The sequence below is a fragment of the Bos taurus genome, chromosome 9 (assembly GCF_002263795.3).
Source record: "Bos taurus isolate L1 Dominette 01449 registration number 42190680 breed Hereford chromosome 9, ARS-UCD2.0, whole genome shotgun sequence".
Lineage (NCBI taxonomy): Eukaryota > Metazoa > Chordata > Mammalia > Artiodactyla > Bovidae > Bos > Bos taurus.
This window is the reverse complement of record NC_037336.1, coordinates 21,692,441-21,711,169: the sequence shown is the minus strand read 5'-3', so window position 1 is coordinate 21,711,169 and position 18,729 is coordinate 21,692,441. Positions and strand designations below refer to the sequence as shown.

At 40.5% G+C, this 18,729-nt stretch overlaps 1 long non-coding RNA gene across 6 annotated transcripts in view; it reads right to left on the bottom strand.

The window, feature by feature from the left end:
- The window catches only part of LOC107132757 (uncharacterized), a 254,276-nt gene that overhangs the window by 55,860 nt on the left and 179,687 nt on the right, over positions 1 to 18,729 (bottom strand). For all 6 annotated transcript variants that reach the window (XR_009495973.1, XR_001500953.3, XR_001500952.3 and 3 more), the window contains 2 exons: positions 12,173 to 12,252; positions 6,212 to 6,323 (listed from right to left, as the gene is read on the bottom strand). This is a non-coding gene — a long non-coding RNA (uncharacterized lncRNA). The remainder of the gene's footprint in view (positions 1 to 6,211; positions 6,324 to 12,172; positions 12,253 to 18,729) is intronic.

Genomic DNA, 18,729 nt, shown 5'->3' with positions numbered 1-18,729 from the left:
TTATATTCTATTTAATATAATTATTAATGAATATATTTAATATAATTATTGATATGTTAGAACTTAAGTCTGCCATCTCATTTTTTTTTGGTTTTCTGTATGTTCTTTCAATTTTTCATTTCTCTGTCTTTTTCTTGGACTTTGGTGTATTCACTGAACATTTTTTTAGAATTCCACTTTTATTCTAAATAAAATGGGACTTTATTTTACTTAATTAAAAAAAAACCCATTTCATAGAACTTAAAAAAATCTTTTCATATAATTCAAGGTGTTATATTATATATGTATAACATTATAGCCTGCTAATACTGTCATTTTACCAGTTTGGGTAAAATATAAAACTCTTTCCTCTATAATTGTCTTAAATATTTCCTTTACATTCATTTAGAAGTATAGCATACAGTGTTAAAACTTATGCATTGGCCATGGAACTAATTTAGAAAATTCAAAAAGAAAAAGTGTATTTTTTAATTTGTATTTCTGCTCATTGTACTCTTCCCTCCTTTCTGATGTTCTTTCTAAGGTGTAAGCTTCTTTCTTCTATTATTTCCTTTCTTCTCAGACAAATTTACTTAGCTATACTTTTAGGATGTCTGCTGATAACAAACTCTGTTTTCCTTTATCTGAGAATGTCTACTTCTTCTTTATTCCTGAAGGTTATTTTTCCCTGGGCATAGGATTCAAGGTTGACAATTATTTTCATTCAGCACTTCAAAAATATTGTGTCACTTAAAGTTTAATTATGATGTGTTTTAGGGTGGATTCTTTCACTTTATTCTGTTTATGGTTTGTTAAGCTTCTTGAATCTGCTAGTTTATGTCCCCTGTCAAATTTGGGAACTTGTCACCCACTTGGAGTACTTTTGCAGCACCACCCTCTTCCTTCTCCCATTCCAGGATTCTAATGACATAAATGTTGGATATATATATATATATATTTTTATAGTTTCATCGGCCCCTGAATCTCTTTTGTGGTTTATTTTTTGTTGTTGTTGGGGGGGTTGTTTGGTTTTTTGTTTGTTTATTTTTGTCTTTCTAAAGGATATTTTCCCTTGGTTGGTCATATTGGGTGATTTCTATTATTCTATCTTCTTGTTCATTGGTTCTTTCCTCTGTCCCCTCCATTTTTCTGTTGAGCACATCTACTGAACTTATTAATTTCAATTATTATATATTTTTTCAATTCTAAAATTTACATTTGGTTCTTTTTTGTATCTCATTTCTTTGCTGAGATTTTCTGTGTCTTTGCTGAGGCTTTCTAATTTTTCATTTGTTTCAAGCATATTTGTAATTGCTAATTGCATTTTTATCACAGTTGCTTTAAAATCTTTGTCAGGTACTTCCAACATTTCTGTTTTCTTGATGTTGTTATCCACTAATTTTTCAAAATTTAGTTTGAGATCTTTTTGGTTATTGATATGTTGTGTAGTTTTTGTTTGAGCTTCCCAGTTGGCTCAGTGATAAAGAATCTGCCTGCAATGTAGAAACTCAGGTTCGATCCCTGGATTGAGGAGATCCCCTGGAGAAGGAAATGGCAACCCACTCCAGTATTGTTGCCCAGGAAATCCCATGGACAGAGGAGCCTGGCAGGCTACAGTCAGTGGGGTCGCAAGAGTCAAATATGACTTAGCAACTAAACTACTACCTAGCTGAGCTATTTCAAACCCTGAAAGATGATGCTGTGAAGGTGCTGCACTCAATATGTCAGCAAATTTGGAAAACTCAGCAGTGGCTACAGGACTGGTAAAGGTCAGTTTTCATTCCATACCAAAGAAAGGCAATGCCAAAGAATGCTCAAACTACCGCACAATTGCACTCATCTCACACACTAGTAAAGTAATGCTCAAAATTCTCCAAGCCAGGCTTCAGCAATATGTGAACCATGAACTTCCAGATGTTCAAGCTGGTTTTAGAAAAGGCAGAGGAACCAGAGATCAAACTGCCAACATCCACTGGATCATTGAAAAAGCAAGAGAATTCCAGAAAAACATCTATTTCTACTTTATTGACTATGCCAAAGCCTTTGACTGTGTGGATCACAATAAATTGTGGAAAATTCTGAAAGAGATGGGAATACCAGACCACCTGACCTGCTTCTTTAGAAACCTGTATACATGTCAGGAAGCAACACTTAGAACTGGACATGGAACAACAGACTGGTTCCAAATAGGAAAAGCAGTACATCAAGGCTGTATATTGTCACCCTGCTTATTTAACTAATATGCAGAGTACATCATGAGAAATGCTGGGCTGGAAGAAGCACAAGCTGGAATCAAGACTGCTGGGAGAAATATCAATCATCTCAGATACGCAGATGACACCACCCTTATGGCAAAAGTGAAGAAGAACTAAAGAGCTTCTGGATGAAAGTGAAAGAAGAGAGTGAAAAAGTTGGCTTAATGCTCAACATTCAGAAAACAAAGATCATGGCATCCCGTCCCACTACTTCATGGGAAATAGATGGGGAAACAGTGGAAACAGTGTCAGACTTTATTTTTCTGCACTCCAAAATCACTGCAGATGGTGATTGCAGCCATGAAATTAAAAGATGCTTGCTCCTTGGAAGGAAAGTTATGACCAACGTAGACAGCATATTAAAAAGCAGAGACATTACTTTGCTAGCAAAGGTCCATCTAGTCAAGGCTATGGTTTTTCCAGTAGTCATGTATGGATGTGAGAGTTGGACTGTGAAGAAAGCTGAGTGCCGAATAATTGATGCTTTTGAACTGTGGTGTTGGAAAAGACTCTTGAGAGTCCCTTGGACTGCAAGGAGATCCAACCAGTCCATTCTAAAGGAGATCAGTCGTGGGTGTTCATTGGAGGGACTGATGTTGAAGCTGAAACTCCAATACTTTGGCCACCTGATTCGGAGAGCTGACTTATTTGAAAAGACCCTGATGCTGGGAAAGATTGAGGGCAAGAGGAGAAGGGGACGACAGAGGATAAGATGGTTGGATGGCATCACCAACTCAAAGGACATGGGTTTGGGTGGACTCCGGGAGTTGGTGATAGACAGGGAAGCCTGGCGTGCTGCAGTTCATGGGGTCGCAAAGAGTCGGAGATGACTGAGTGACTGAACTGAACTACAGGTTGAGTACTTTTTTACTGGAACTTGGACATTTTTGGAATTATGTTGTGAGACTCTGGATCTTACAGAGTCATTTAATTTTAGGTGGTTTTGTTTAAGTGTTTCTTTTCTTTGTGACACTACTCCAGCAGGGAATCTTGCTTTGTTGCATTATGTGAAGGTATAAGTCCAGGTTTCCCACTGGTCCTTTCTTGAACTTGGGGAGAAGGAGGCTGCTCCTTGTTACTTCTGGATGGAGATGGGAGTTTTAGCTTCCCATGTGTTTTCCAGTGACAATTCCATGTATTGTTAACCCCTGGTGGCTTTGTTACCCCTGGAAAGATCTGAGTCTCCATGAAGGCTCCTCTGATACTACCCCACTGGAAATGGGAGTCCTTCATTCTTCCAGGTGAGAGAGGCAGTCCACACTTCCCACATGGTCTCCATGGACACTGTATGGGCTGAATGGCTTATTACTGCCAGGTGAGGATGAAAACTCCAGTTCCATATTGAGCCTTCTCTGACAACATCCTGGTGAGGGTGTTGAGGTGCCTTGTTACAGCTTCTTGAGATCGGAAGCCTAGGCTCCACTTAGCTTTTATTGGCATGCGTAGGTGGTACTGCAGGTTTTTTTCTGATGTTTGGCTGGAAAAGAGCAGATGTGTAAATGCTTTCTTTCTTTATAACTTCTTTCCTTCCTTCCTTTCTTCTCTTTTATGATCCTTCGACTAGAGACAGAGAGAAAACTCAGGGGGCTGTTTTATCTGAACCCACATGTACTTCAGGATTGTTGAGTTTTCCAGCTTTCAGTCTGGGATATAGGATGCAGAAAGAAAATCCAGAGAACTCACTGCTGTGTTAATCCTTGTGTGCTAATTTCCACTGCCAATCTGCCATCTTCTCTTTACCTTTCAGAGATTGCTTATGGTTGTTTTGTATGTAATATCCATGGTTTTTAGTTGTTCTCAGTCGGAGGAATGGGAGAAAGACATGTATACTCCATGTTCCCAGAAGCAGATATCCAGGTCTATCTTTTTATTCACTCGAAAAGTTTAGAAAATATCCTGGGGTGTTTTCAAGCAAAGTAATTATTAGGTGTAGAATCTGAGAATGTTTAAAATGCCCAGAAGCCATAGACAAAATTTGAAAATAATCCATTTTTCACAATCGCATCAAGAAAGTTACTGCTGTTAGAAAACTGGAACATCCAGCTTCCCCCTGGAAACAAAAGTTGTACCATCACTCCTTGCATGCGAGTCATCTGCACACTTGTTCACTGATTCCGAGACACCTCCTAGATACTGACTAGATTTTTTTGTCCTGGTTTTTGCAGAGACCCACTGTGTATTGAGACACTCCAATACTTTCTCTGGCTCATAGCACTGATGGCTATAATAAAACTATTTACACAAAGTTGTTTATGACTTCTAATATTACTCCTCTGTAATATTTGCATTTTGAAAGAGAGATACCACAAAAAGAGCAATCTTCAGCAAATGAGTGGACCTTATTCAATAATATCCTTTCCAACAGCAGTATGTCAAATTTTCTGAGAAGGCAGAGAAAAAATTTACTAGAATTCTTCAAATTGAAAGCAACTGGTAACCACTTTATGACTTTATGTTAAGACTAGCCCTGTATAGTGCTGTGTGTATTTCCTACAGAGGTGAAATATTGGTAAATATCTTTACTTTCTATATACATTCATGAGGACTTTCTACAGGAAAAGTGTATATGTAAGGGTGTAAGTATGCTATACTCTGCTTGATCAAAAAAACCTGGTTTACAGCATAAGAAGAGATTAGTCTTATAGGGGATCATATTGGCCAGGCTCTCCCAGTTCTAAAGAGTTGCTTCTCCCCATGGAAGCTCAGCACAGTCATTAAGAGTGTGGTTCTAGGTTCGGGGAGGCCTGGTCACTGCCTTTTACTGGAGGAATTGTCTCAATGACTTTCTGAACCCCAGTTTTCTCATCTGTAAAGTAGACATAATATTATCTATCTCGTATAAGATAATTCATGTAAAGTGCATTGCAAATGTAGGTCCAGACACATGGCACAGACTCAGTATGTGTTAGGCACATGTGTACTCATGTGTGCTCAATCACTTCAGTTGTGTCTGACCCTTTGTGACACAGGCTCCTCTGTCCATGGGATTCTCCAGGCAAGAATACTGGAGTGGGTTGCCATGCCCTCCTCCAGGGAATTTACTAACCCAGGGATTGAACTCATGTCTCCTGTGTCTCCTGCATTGCAGGCAGATTCTTTACTCACTGAACCACCTGGGAAGTGTTAGGTATTAGGAATTAAAACCTTCAAATTAATAAGGTAGCCTCCCTTTAACAGGCACACGTGTAGTTCTGGGGACCTGCATCAATGCTGTATTTTCTTCTTGAAAAATTCTCTGTAGAAATGGGAGGCTAGGAATCTTAGGCGATGTCAAAGAAGCTTGTGATCCCATGAGGACCAAGTCCGCCTGCCTGTGTATCATTACATCTTAACTTCTCTGTAGACTGGACTGGAATATACACACCCTGTATATCTTTGAAACCTCTGAAACTTCCACAGATAAAATGTCTTGCATCTCTCTTCTAATCACATTGTCATTGCTTCAGGCCATTTCAAAATGAGAGGTGTGTACTGAGCATGAATCAAAACACATTGTGGGTTGACTTCCCTGGTGTTCCAGTGGTTAGGAATCCACCTTGCAATGCAGCGGATACAAGTTTGACCCCTGGTCAGGGAACTAAGATCTCACATGCTGAGGAGCAACTAAGCCCACCCACTACAATACTGAGCTCTCATGTCATAACTAGAGAGTCTGTGCATTGCAACAAAAGATCCTGCATGACTCAAAGAAGATCTTGCATGCCTCAAATAAGACCTGATATAGTCAAAGTAAGCAAATAAATAAACAAACAAAATAAAGAGATTGCTACTACTATCTTAAAATACACACACACACAACCAAACCCACAACACATGGAGGGTGGGCAGTGGAAAAGATGCCTGGAGGGCAAGAATTTTCCTTGAGTTGGTTATCTTACAAACACGAGCCAGTTTGCTAAAATGCTAGTCATGTTTGTAAGTAAAGCAAGTTTATTGCTTTAGCTACACCCTATGATTACAGGAAAAGGTATGCCTACCTTTTAATGTCTCCATTGCCAAATCCTTGATAGCAGATAAACTTTGACATGGTCTCAGCAACCCGAGTTAATCCAGGCTTCAATGGCAATAACATGGCTGTTTCATTCAAATCTAGAACCGCGATAAAAACAAAACAGAATTGAGCATGTGCAGGGCTCTGTAAGGCCTAAGAGTGAAGGCTGACTTACTGCATCGCCTCTGGACTTCAGGTTAATAGTGAGGAGTGCAGTGAGACCCATTTGTGGGAAGCCCTCCAACCACACTTAACCTGGCCTGAGTCTCTCAGGATTCATTAGGTGCCCAGGAACTTCCTGGTGTGCATTTTGTGACCTCAGATAGCTGAGCCCAGCATAGCATATGCTATTTCAAAGACACTAAAGAGCTGTTAAGTTGAATTTTTATGTAGTTGAGTTAAACGGAAGAGAAACCAAGGTTTAAAAGCTCAGTTCCTCTGGAAGAAGGGGAAACAAAGGGAATCAGCACTTTGAGGGAACTTAGCATTTACCAAGAGGAAGGAGCAATATTTTGTTGGCAGGATAACGTTTCGGCAAAGAACAGAGACAGACAAGGCAAATGTACTTGTCACTGTCCCAAACCTGGACCACTTAGTGAGAGAATTAACATGACTCCAGCAAGGTGATTCTTTTAGCCTTTGACTATTCGGCATTCAGTCATGTCTGACTCTTTGTGACCCCTTGGACTATAGCCTGCCAGGCTCCTCTGTCCATGGAATTCTCCAGGTAAGAATACTGGAGTGGGTTGCCATTCCCTTCACCAGGGAATCTTTTCAACCCAGGGATCTAAGCCAGGTCTCCTGCATTGCAGGTAGATACTTTACTGTCCAAATCACATCTTTACCCTTTGAAGGGAGAAGCAAGATACAGGAGGCAGAGCTGCGGAAGGAGGAAATGAGCCTTCCTTGAGCACCTACTATATGGCCAACACCATTTACACAGATTCTCATTACATTTCTTCAGCACCTCTCAAGTCAAGATTTGAAGTGCTATGATATCCCATAGTACCCGCAGCCCTAAAAACATCAATGTCTACTAGAACAGTATGTTATTTTCTCAAAGAATATGCATTTTCATAGTAATCAAAGAGGTGAAGTAAAGGTGTGAGGCCACCAACTCTTAATGAGCAATGTCTCACCTATCTGTCTGCCTGTATATCTATCCATCTGTCATCTGTCTTTTCTTCTATCCACCCATCTATCTGTCATCTATTTATCTAGAGAGAAGCAGAGACAGAAGAGAGAGAGAACTCAAGGTGTTAGTGTCCTCAGTCAGTGGGGTTTAATGTCAATCCCTCACAATGGTGATCTTACCATCTTCCCCTGAGGATACCACCTGATGGAAAATGGTATGTGATGAAAAACAATTGTCATATATTGTACTAATTGGAAGTAGATGCTGATTATATGTACTTAACTTTATCTTCCTTTGTCATCCTGCCCACCTTTTTTCCTTTTCCTCGTCACATGCCCACAGTTATTTTTACAGAGTTTATGTGAGTATAGTCTAGCCTCCTTAGGCTATTCAAATGTCAAAAATATTGAGGCCTTGTTTTCCCTTTAGTCATCATGCAGATGCTATTATTGGGATGGCTGCCAGGTACTTTTGTGAGTGTGAACTGTATGAGCATCTAGCAGAAATTACATTTATGGCAGTGCATATCATTTTCAACTTTTTAGGCCATCAGCCTTAAAATGACTGAGTTGGTTATCTATATGTTGATAATCCTGGGGCTCAGAGGGAGCCCTCAGTTAAGGTTCCAGGCCTACCACTTCACAACATTCAGAAATACCCTCCTGGGATTTCCCTGGTGGTCCAGCGTTTAAGACTCCACCTTTCAATGCAGGGGGTTTGGGTTTGATCCCTGTTTGGGAGCTGAGATTCTGAAAGAGATGGGAATACCAGACCACCTGACCTGCCTCTTGAGAAACCTATATGCAGGTCAGGAAGCAACAGTTAGAACTGGACATGGAACAACAGACTGGTTCCAAATAGGAAAAAGAGTCACCATGCTTGTTTAACTTATATGCAGAGTACATCATGAGAAACGCCGGGCTGGAGGAAGCACAAGCTGGAATCAAGATTGCTGGGAGAAATATCAATCACCTCAGATATGCAGATGACACAACCCTTACGGCAGAAAGTGAAGAGGAACTCAAAAGCCTCTTGATGAAAGTGAAAGAGGAGAGTGAAAAAGTTGGCTTAAAGCTCAACATTCAGAAAACTAAGATCGTGGCATCTGGTCCCATCACTTCATGGGAAATAGATGGGGAAACACTGAAAACAGTGTCAGACTTAATTTCTTTCAGCTCCAAAATCACTGCAGATGGTGACTGCAGCCTTGAAATTAAAAGATGCTTACTCCTTGGAAGGAAAGTTATGACCAACCTAGATAGCATATTAAAAAGCAGAGACATTACCTTGCCAACAAAGGTCCATCTAGTCAAAGCTATGGTTTTTCCAGTGGTCACGTATGGATATGAGAGATGGACTGTGAAGAAAGCTGAGCACTGAAGAATTGATGCTTTTGAACTGTGGTGTTGGAGAAGACTCTTGAGAGTCAAGTCCAATCTAAAGGAGATCAGTCCTGGGTGTTCTTTGGGAGGAATGATGCTGAAGCTAAAACTCCAGTACTTTGGCCACCTCATGCGAAGAGTTGACTCATTGGAAAAGACTCTGATGCTGGGAGGGATTGGGGGCAGGAGGAGAAGGGGACAACAGAGGATGAGATAGCTGGATGGCATCACCGACTCAATGGATGTGAGTTTGAGTGAACTCCAGGAGTTGGTGATGGACAGGGAGGCCTGGTATGCTGTGATTCATGGGGTTGCAAAGAGTCAGACACGGCTGAGTGACTGAACTGAACTGAACTTAGAGGCATATTTGGCCCTACAGTTTAGACCATTTCCTGCCTTGTTTTACTCTTGAACCAATAGAGACATGGAAGCCTTTTCATATGCTTATGAAGTCACCTGACTCATTCACCTTTTTGTAGGTATAACATTAACCTTTCCTAATAATCCCCGGTCTTCCTCTTCCGCAAGTTCTCTGGTTTATCACCTTCTCTACCTAAAATGTATGGGCTTCTCTGGTTGCTCAGTTGGTAAAGAAACTGCCTGAAATGTAGAAGACCTGGGTTCGATCCTTGGATTGGGAAGATGCCCTGGAGAAAGAAATGGCAACCCACTCGAGTATTCTTGCCTAGAGAATCCATGGACAGAGGAGCCTGGCAGGCTACAATCCATGGGGTCTCAAAGAGTCGGACATGATGAGCAACTAATACTTTCTACTTAAAATGTAGCTTTTAACCCTGAATATGTTCCTTTGATGTGGCCTGACCAATGACTTTAGTATTTTTATTTTCTGCATCTGTCTGCCATTCTGCTACCTACTGAGCTCAGTTCAGTTCAGTTGCTCAGTCATGTCTGACTCTTTGTGACCCCATGAATCGCAGCATCCCAGGCCTCCCTGTCCATCACCAACCCCCAGAGTTCACTCAGACTCACATCCATCGAGTCAGTGATGCCATCCAGCCATCTCATCCTCTGTCATCCCCTTCTCCTCCAGCCCCCAACCCCTCCCAGCATCTGAGTCTTTTCCAATGAGTCAACTCTTTGCCTGAGGTGGCCAAAGTACTGGAGTTTCAGCTTTAGCATCATTCCTTCCAAAGAAATCCCAGGGCTCAGAATGGACTGGTTGGATTTCCTTGCAGTCCAAGGGACTCTCAAGAGTCTTCTCTAACACCACGGTTCAAAAGCATCAATTCTTCAGTGCTCAGCTTTCTTCACAGTCCAACTCTCACATCCATACGTGACCACTGGAAAAACCATAGCCTTGACTAGATGGACCTTTGTTGGGAAAGTAATGTCTCTGCTTTTCAATATGCTATCTAGGTTGGTCATAACCTTTCTTCCAAGGAATAAGCGTCTTTTAATTTCATGGCTGCAATCACCATCTGCAGTGATTTCTGGAGCCCAAAAATATAAAGTCTGCCACTGTTTCCCCATCTATTTCCCACGAGGTGAATTTCCCATGAAGTGATGGGACCAGATGCTATGATCTTCGTTTTCTGAATGTTTAGCTTTAAGCCAACTTTTTCACTCTCCTCTTTCACTTTCATCAAGAGGCTTTTTAGTTCCTCTTCACTTTCTGAGCTCAAGGAACCCAAAAATACAGCTGGAGGTTATCTCAGCCACATGTACTTTCATCTTTGTGTGATCATGCTTCTGTCCTGAACTCCTTCTTCATCGTCCTACTATGATAAGCTAGTTAAGAGGAAACTTGAGCATGTCCTTTCCTTCTCACTCTCAAAAACAGGTCCAAGGGGTTTCACACTGAGCCATCCAGCATTCTCTCCTGGGTCTCAAACCTCTTCTCTACCTAAAGTCAACAACACTTTCTAATAAAAAAGAATCCCCCAACTCCAAATGTGCATTTCTACACAAGAACCTTCCCTGGTGGCTCAGATGGTAAAGAATCCACCTGCCATGCAGGAGACCAGGGATTGATCCTGGGACGGGGAAGATCCCCTGGAAAAGGAAATAGCAACCCATTCCAGTATTCTTGCCTGGAGAATTCCATGGACAGAAGAGCCTGGTGGACTATAATCCATGGGATCACAAAGCGTCAGACCTGACTGAGCAACTAACACTTTCACTTTTCACATATCACCACCCCTGGGAGAAATGAAACTATGACAAAAGTATTGATCATCTCTTTATTCGTTTTGACAAGATAGCCATCATCTTTCCTTAATCCCACCATATTTTATGCTGTCTTGACCCAAGAACTGGGGCAGAGAAAAGAAAATGAGAGATTGCTTTAATTGTTCCAATATTTTTAGTATTTCTTCTTTATTTCTCGTTCCATTGAGCCATATGATGCTTTCTACCCCTAGAGTGTGATATACATAGTAGAATGGGGATCATCTCTGGCATTTATTTGGTGATTTAATGCCTATTAACATAACCTAAGACTGCATTGGTTTCTTCTGAAACTCTGCACCTGAGACAGTGTAGGTTCTTATTGAACTTCTGCTCACGAAATATGCCCCTTTCTATGCTTGTGCAATTACCATTTGAAGCACACATTAAGGATTCATTTATCCTTTTACTTAATACAGCTTGCTAATAATTAAAGTCTTGGATTTGACTCTGTCCACAGTTTGGATTTAATTGGTAAACAAAGTTTTTTATTTGACACAAGTTGTTGAGAAGCATTTATGAAAAAAAAAAAATCCCTCCAGCCCATTTTACTCTATTTGTTTATACTTTGTTAGTAATGACTAATGTTATTGCTTTGGATCAGATTGTATACAGTATAACTACTTTATTGAAGTTATGTTTTCTTTGTGAGTACAATGCAGTTTTTATAAGTTTTAAGCCAGTGTTTTGTTTTGTTTTGTTTTGTTTTTTTAGAAAAAGAGGTACAGACCTTCCTCAACTTAGATGGGGTGTTGTTTAGTCACTAAGTCATGTCTGACTTTTTTACAACCTCATGGACTGTAGCCTGCCAGGCTCCTCTGTCCATGGAATTTCCCAGGCAAGAATACTGGAATAGATTGCCATTTCCTTCTCCAGGGGATCTTCCTGACCCAGGGATAGAACCTGCATCTCCTGCATTGCAAGCAGGTTCTTTACTGCAGAGCCACCAGGGAAGCCCCTTAGATGGGGTTATGTCCTGATAAATCCATCGTAAGTTGAAAATATCATAAGTTGAAAATGTATTCAATACATTTACCTTATGGAACATCAGTGCTTAGCCTAGCCTACCTTAAATATGCTCAGAACACTTATATTAGGCTACAATTGGGCAGAATCATCTGACACAAAGCATATTTTATAATAAAGTGTTGATTATCTCCTGTAATTTATTGAACACTGTACTAACATGAAAAACAGAATACGTTATGGGTACAGAATGGCTCTGAGTACATTAGTTACTTACCCTAGTGAAACCTTAGTTGACTGGGAGCTGTGGCTCTCTGCCCAGCATCAGGAGAAAGGATCATATTGCATATTGCAAACCTGGAGAAGAAATAAAAATTCAAATTATAATTCCTACTGAAAGCATATTGCTTTTAAACAATGGTAGTTGAAAAATCATTAAGTTAAACCACCATAAGTTGGGGACCATGTGAGCTTTATTTTGGCCACAGAGTTTGATATATCAGTTCAGTTCAGTTGCTCAGTCGTGTCCGACTCTTTGCGACCCCATGAACCACAGCACACCAGGCCTCCCTGTCCATCTCCAACTCCCAGAGTCTACCCAAACCCATGTCCATCGACTCGGTGATGCCATCCAACCATCTCATCCTCTATCGTCCCCTTCTCCTCCTGCCCTCAATCTTTCCCAGTATCATGGTCTTTTCAAATGAGTCAGCTCTTCGCATCAGGTGGCCAAAGTATTGGAGTTTCAGCTTCAACATCAGTCCTTCCAATGAACACTCAGGACTAATCTCCTTTAGGATGGACTGGTTGGATCTGCTTGCAGTCCAAGGGACTCTCAAGAGTCTTCTCCAACAACACAGTTCAAAAGCATCAATTCTTCTGTGCTCAGCTTTCTTTATAGTCCAACTCTCACATCCATATATGACTACTGGAAAAACCATAGCCTTTACTAGATAGACCTTTGTTGTCAAAGTAATGTATCTGCTTTTTAATATGCAGTCTAGGCTGGTCATAACTTTCCTTCCAAGGAGTAAGTGTATTTTAATTTCATGGTTGCAATCACCATCTGCAGCAATCTTGGAACCCAGAAAAATAAAGTCTGCCACTGTTTCCACTGTTTCCCCGTCTATTTGCCATGAAGTGATGGGACCAGATGCCATGATCTTCGTTTTCTGAATGTTGAGCTTTAAACCAACTTTTTCACTCTCCTCTTTCACTTTCATCCAGAGTTCTTTAGTTCTTTTTCATTTTCTGCCATAAGGGTGGTGTCATCTGCATATCTGAGGTTATTGATATTTCTCCCGGCAATCTTGATTCCAACTTGTGCTTCTTCCAGCCCAGCATTTCTCATGATGTACTCTGCATATAAGTTAAATAAGCAGAGTGACAATATATAGCCTTGATGTACTCCTTCTCCTATTTGGAACCAGTCTGTTGTTTCATGTCCAGTTCTAACTGTTGCTTCCTGACCTGCATACAGGTTTCTCAAGAGGCAGGTCAGGTGGTCTGGTATTCCCGTCTCTTTCAGAATTTTCCACAGTTTATTGTGATCCACACAGTCAAAGGCTTTGGTCAATAAAGCAGAAATAGATGTTTTTCTGGAACTCTCTTGCTTTTTCCATGATCCAGTGGATGTTGGTGGTTTGATCTCTGGTTCCTCTGCCTTTTCTAAAACCAGCTGGAACATCTGGAAGTTCATGGTTCACGTATTGCTGAAGCCTGGCTTGGAGAATTTTAAGCATTACTTTACTAGTTTGATATATATCTACTTTCTAATCCTTTTGAGTAAGTTCATATAGATCATTTTTATCTTTGGTGTTTTATTTATTTATTGTTCACTTACTTAAACTGTCAAAAACTGAGTGGTAAGTTCTGTTATTACAGTAAAATCATATTTCTATTGATTGGAATTTCCTATAATTTTTTATTTATATATTTGATTCTTAACTATTAAACTCATAGAGTTTTGTGACTAGCATATATTTCATATAATTGTTCCTTTATTGGTAAAATGTGCTACTTTGTCCTCTTAATGTTTTTTTTTTTGCCTTGAATTCTAATTTTTCTTACAGCAGTATTGCAGGCATTATTTGTTTGTTATTTGCCCTTAACTGATGCTTTTTGCCTTAAATAGATAGCACTTTTGATGACTATCTCCTATAAATTTGAATTTAGATTTTTTACTCACTTTGAGATTATTTTTTAATAAGAAGCTTAAACAATTAACATTTTTTTTGTCATAACTGAAGTATATTTGTTTTATTTCTGCCACACTTTTAGGTTATCTGTTTTATATGGGTCTTATTTTCTTTTTTCTTTTGCAAAGATTTGTAGATTTGACTCATAAAAAATGTCCCACTACAGATGTCAAAAATCAAAACATGTTAAGTCAAAATAAAACATATGTGATCAACTAAGAAAAATATTTACAATAGATCATACTGCTCAAAGATTTATACCTTCATCTTTTAGGAGCTTTTACACATCATTTGAAATTATAATGAAGATCAACTGAATTATGAGACAAGTTTATGAACAGACAATTCTTTAAAAAGGAAAATTAAATGATCAATAAGTATATGAAAAGTGCTCAAACTTCCAACCCAGCAAGGGAATATAAATTAAAGTAATAATTTGATAGCATTTTATATCCTAATACCCAGAGTATGTATATTTGAATAAAATGGGTAGTTTAATAAGCAAAATTGAATCATTAAGGGAGAATACTGAAATACATATCAAAAGCCACAAAAATGTACATTCTGTTTATCCCAGCAAATCTACAAATGTGTCACAGAAAATGAAGTTATTTTAAAAATAATAAGAAATATGCACAAGGGCTGCTGCTGCTGCTGCTAAGTTACTTCAGTCGTGTCCGACTCTGTGTGACCCCATAGACGGCAGCCCACCAGGCTTCCCCGAAGTCCCTGGGATTCTCCAGGCAAGAACACTGGAGTGGGGTGCCATTTCCTTCTCCAATGCAGGAAAGTGAAAAGTGAAAGTGAAGTGGCTCAGTCGTGTCCGACTCTTCGAGACCCCATGGCTGCAGCCTATCAGGCTCCTCTGTCCATGGGATTTTCCAGGCAAGAGTACTGGAGTGGGGTGCCATCGCCTTCTCCGTGCACAAGGGCTATCTACAATTATATTCATCACTGATATTTAAAATAATAAAGTATTAAAAAACAAGATTAAAGTTCCAGTTAAGAACTGATTAAATAAAATACAACAAATTTATAAGATGCAATATGAGGCAGCTACTAGAAATCATATTTTAGAAGAATGTTTAATAAAATTTTTCATGTGAACATTCAGTTATACAAACTTGTGTATAACGCATGACCAGTTTGTGGTTGTACACATATATGCACACTTGAATTTGGAGACTGAAAAAATAAAGAGAATGGAAGGATATAAAATTAATGGTAATATTGGGATTTGGGATGATTTTCATTTTTTCCTTATAATGTTTATAACTCTCAAAATCTCAAGAATGAACATGTATTATTTGCAGTCATTAAAAAAATACATTTCTAAAAATGGAGCAAAGTACTAGATATTTACTAAAAGACTAATATATAATAATCTTCAGTAAGGCATTTGAATAGTCATGAGTCCCCCTAGCTGTACAAACCCTGTTGTCTTCATGCCCATAGGACAGTTTTACAGACTATGTAAAATTCCTCACAGGATCCAACTACATTTTGATTACCAGAAAATAATTGAGGCTATTTTAGTACAAATTCCTCTTAGTAAGTCTTGGGCTGGTTGTCAGTATTCACAACTTTATTTAAAATAATAACAATCTATTTTTAATATATAGGAGTCTCTATCATAATAAAAGCTATCATTCATTGACCTCTACTATATATTTTACGTACATCATTTCACAGAAGTCTCACAAGCATCTTAAAAACGAAGTGTTATCATCACAATCTTATTGCTGAGAAAACCGAGGTTCAGCATAATTGGGAAGTGACCCAAGATTTCAGAGTTGGTGTTTTAGGGATAAGACTTGGGTCTATCTTCCATCCTTCAGGCTTTCATTCTTTCCAGTATCCATTTAATCACCCAGTGATTGTTTTGAATTTTTGTTTTTATATTGTGACTTTTAGATAGAATTGAAATATCTTGAGGGTTTATGAAATGAACTTCTCATTAAATGGGATCTTTCCTAAGATTGTGCTGAAGAAATCCTCTAGGTCCTCACTGGGCAGGGCCTCTTGGGGATGTGTGGCTGGTGTAGATTCCCAAATAGTCCTGTGGTCACCACAGGCAAGAGCCTTTATGGCAATAGAAGGGGTCCGATTAGTGGGATATCAGGTGGGGTCCTTGTCAAAGCATTGGGAGTTGCGCCAAATGGGTTTTGTTTCTCCTCCATCCCAAGATTTCTCTTCCTGGTCATATGACTAGTGGTCTAACCATTCTAGTCCTCATCCCATATGCTCAGTCGCTTCAGTCGTGTCCAATTTTTTTCAACCCTTTGGACTGGAGCCCACCAGGCTCCTCTGTCTGTGGGATTCTCCAGGCAAGAATACTGGAGTGGTGGCCATGCCTTCCTCCAGGGGATCTTCCCAACCCAGGGATCAAACCCACGTCTCCTGTGTCTCCTGAGTTGGCAGGCAGATTTTTTACTCACTGAACCACCTGGGAAGCCTCGTCTCACCCTATGCTGCTACTGCTGCTGCTAAGTCGCTTCAGTTGTGTCCGACTCTGTGCGATTCCATAGACGGCAGCCCACCAGGCTCCCCTGTCCCTGGGATTCTCCAGGCAAGAACACTGGAGTGGGTTGCCATTTCCTTCTCCAATGCATGAAAGTGAAAAATGAAAGTGAAGTCGCTCAGTCGTGTCTGACTCTTCGCAACCCCATGGACTGCAGCCTATCAGGCTCCTCCATCCATGGGATTTTCCAGGCAAGAGTACTGGAGTGGGGTGCCATTGCCTTCTCACCCTATACTTCCTTGCATTAGATTAAGTCTTCAGTCGTCTGGCTGCCGCTTGGATAATAACTTTGAGGAGCAGGGTATCCAGGCATAGTGACAAAAAGTAAAAATAAGAGAGAGCTACCACCAGGCAGATCTGCATCCTATCTCTACCAGTTATTCCATATCTGATCTTGGCAAAATTGATAACTTCTCTAGCCCTGTTTTTTTTTTTTGGATACAATTGTAATGGTACTGGCCTCAAAGAATGTTGTGAAGATTCAATGAGATAACATGTATGGCAAGTGTGGTGTATGAGCATTCACTCCACTCTCTTCCTGCTGTTCTTGTTAACCAGACCACCCCTGGCGCTAGTGTACTGGCCTTGACTCTAGACACTGTGCCTGTTCCATATTCAATCTTATGGAAATACAGCCCTTTCAAAGAGCCCGTGCCAATGTGCTCAAGTTTAAAGTGCGTGCGTGCTAAGTTGCTTCAGTCGTGTCTGACTCTTTGTGACCCTGTAGACTGTAGTTAGCCAGGCTCCTGCCATGATTCTCCATGGGTTCTCCAGGCAAGAACACTGGAGTGGGTTGCCATGCCCTCCTTCAGGGGATTTCCTGACCCAGGGATCAAACCCCCATCTCTTATGTCTTCTGCATTGGCAGGCAGGCTCATTACCACTAGCACCACCTTGGGAGCCGTTTCAAATAACCTGTGCCAAAGTCCTCAAGTTTAAAGTAGCCAGTGATATACTACACAGACTGAATATTGAGTCTTCAAACACACACACACATACACACAAATACACACACAATACTGATAGCCTCTGAGAGGGTCAAGCAGTGAGTCATTCCTTAATAAGTTAAAAGCACATATTATTGCTTGTCACTAAGAAACAAAAACTGTAGGATGCAAATACCAGACTAGGATATTTTGATTAGTGTTGGGAGGGAGGCCCAGCTTCTAATTCATATATTATTTTTTCCTACAAATATTCACTGAGCCCTCACTCAGGGGTAAGTACCCTAGAGAAACAGGGAAAGGAGATGCTCTGTGTCCTTCAGGAGTTGACCACTGAGTGGGGAGTCAGGTGAGGCAGGCACTCAGGTGGTTGTAACACAGAGCCCTCTGTGGTCTGCAGGAGAAGGCAAGGCTGGAGGAGCCAAGCATCTGCAAGGCATCAAGGAGTCTCCAGAGAAAGAGGGTGGAGGTGGTAAAGACCATGGCTGCCAACTTCACAGTTTTGTCTCTGACTGGCTTTATTATTCACATTTACAAAGCTGAGCCTAACAGTCTGGATACAAACTCAACTAAGCTCTTCTGCTGCAGGCCAGGACTGCTAACAGTCTTCAAGGGCTCCAGGGAGGACTCAGAAATACAGTGGGACCTTAAAACAGAGACCTATCAGGGTGAGGCTGCCCAGTACAGTTAATGGCACACATACCTGAAGGCCATGCTGATCATTCACCCGTGGACTTCTGGCAAATTATTTGTTATTTATGTCTTTGAGCTTTGTTTTCCTCCTATTTTGCATGGGAATAATAATCTGTGGGTTTCCCTGGTAGCTCAGAGGTAAAGAATCTGCCTGCCAGTGCAGGAGACACAGGTTCGATCCCTGGGACTGGAAGATCCCCTGGAGAAGGAAATGGCAACCCACTCAAGTATTCTTGCCTGGGACTTCCCATGGACAGAGGAGCTGGGTGGGCTACAGTCCATGGGATCACAAAGGGTTGGACAAGACTTAGCGACTAAACAGCAAGAACAGCAAATAAGCTCTATTTTAAAGTTTTTTTGTGTGAAGATTAAGTGAGATAGTTTTTGAGAGTGTTCTTAATTCATATTAAGCCTTCCACAACTGATCGTTTTCCCCTTGCTTTTCCAGCCACCATCATATGGCCTGCCTTAACCTGGG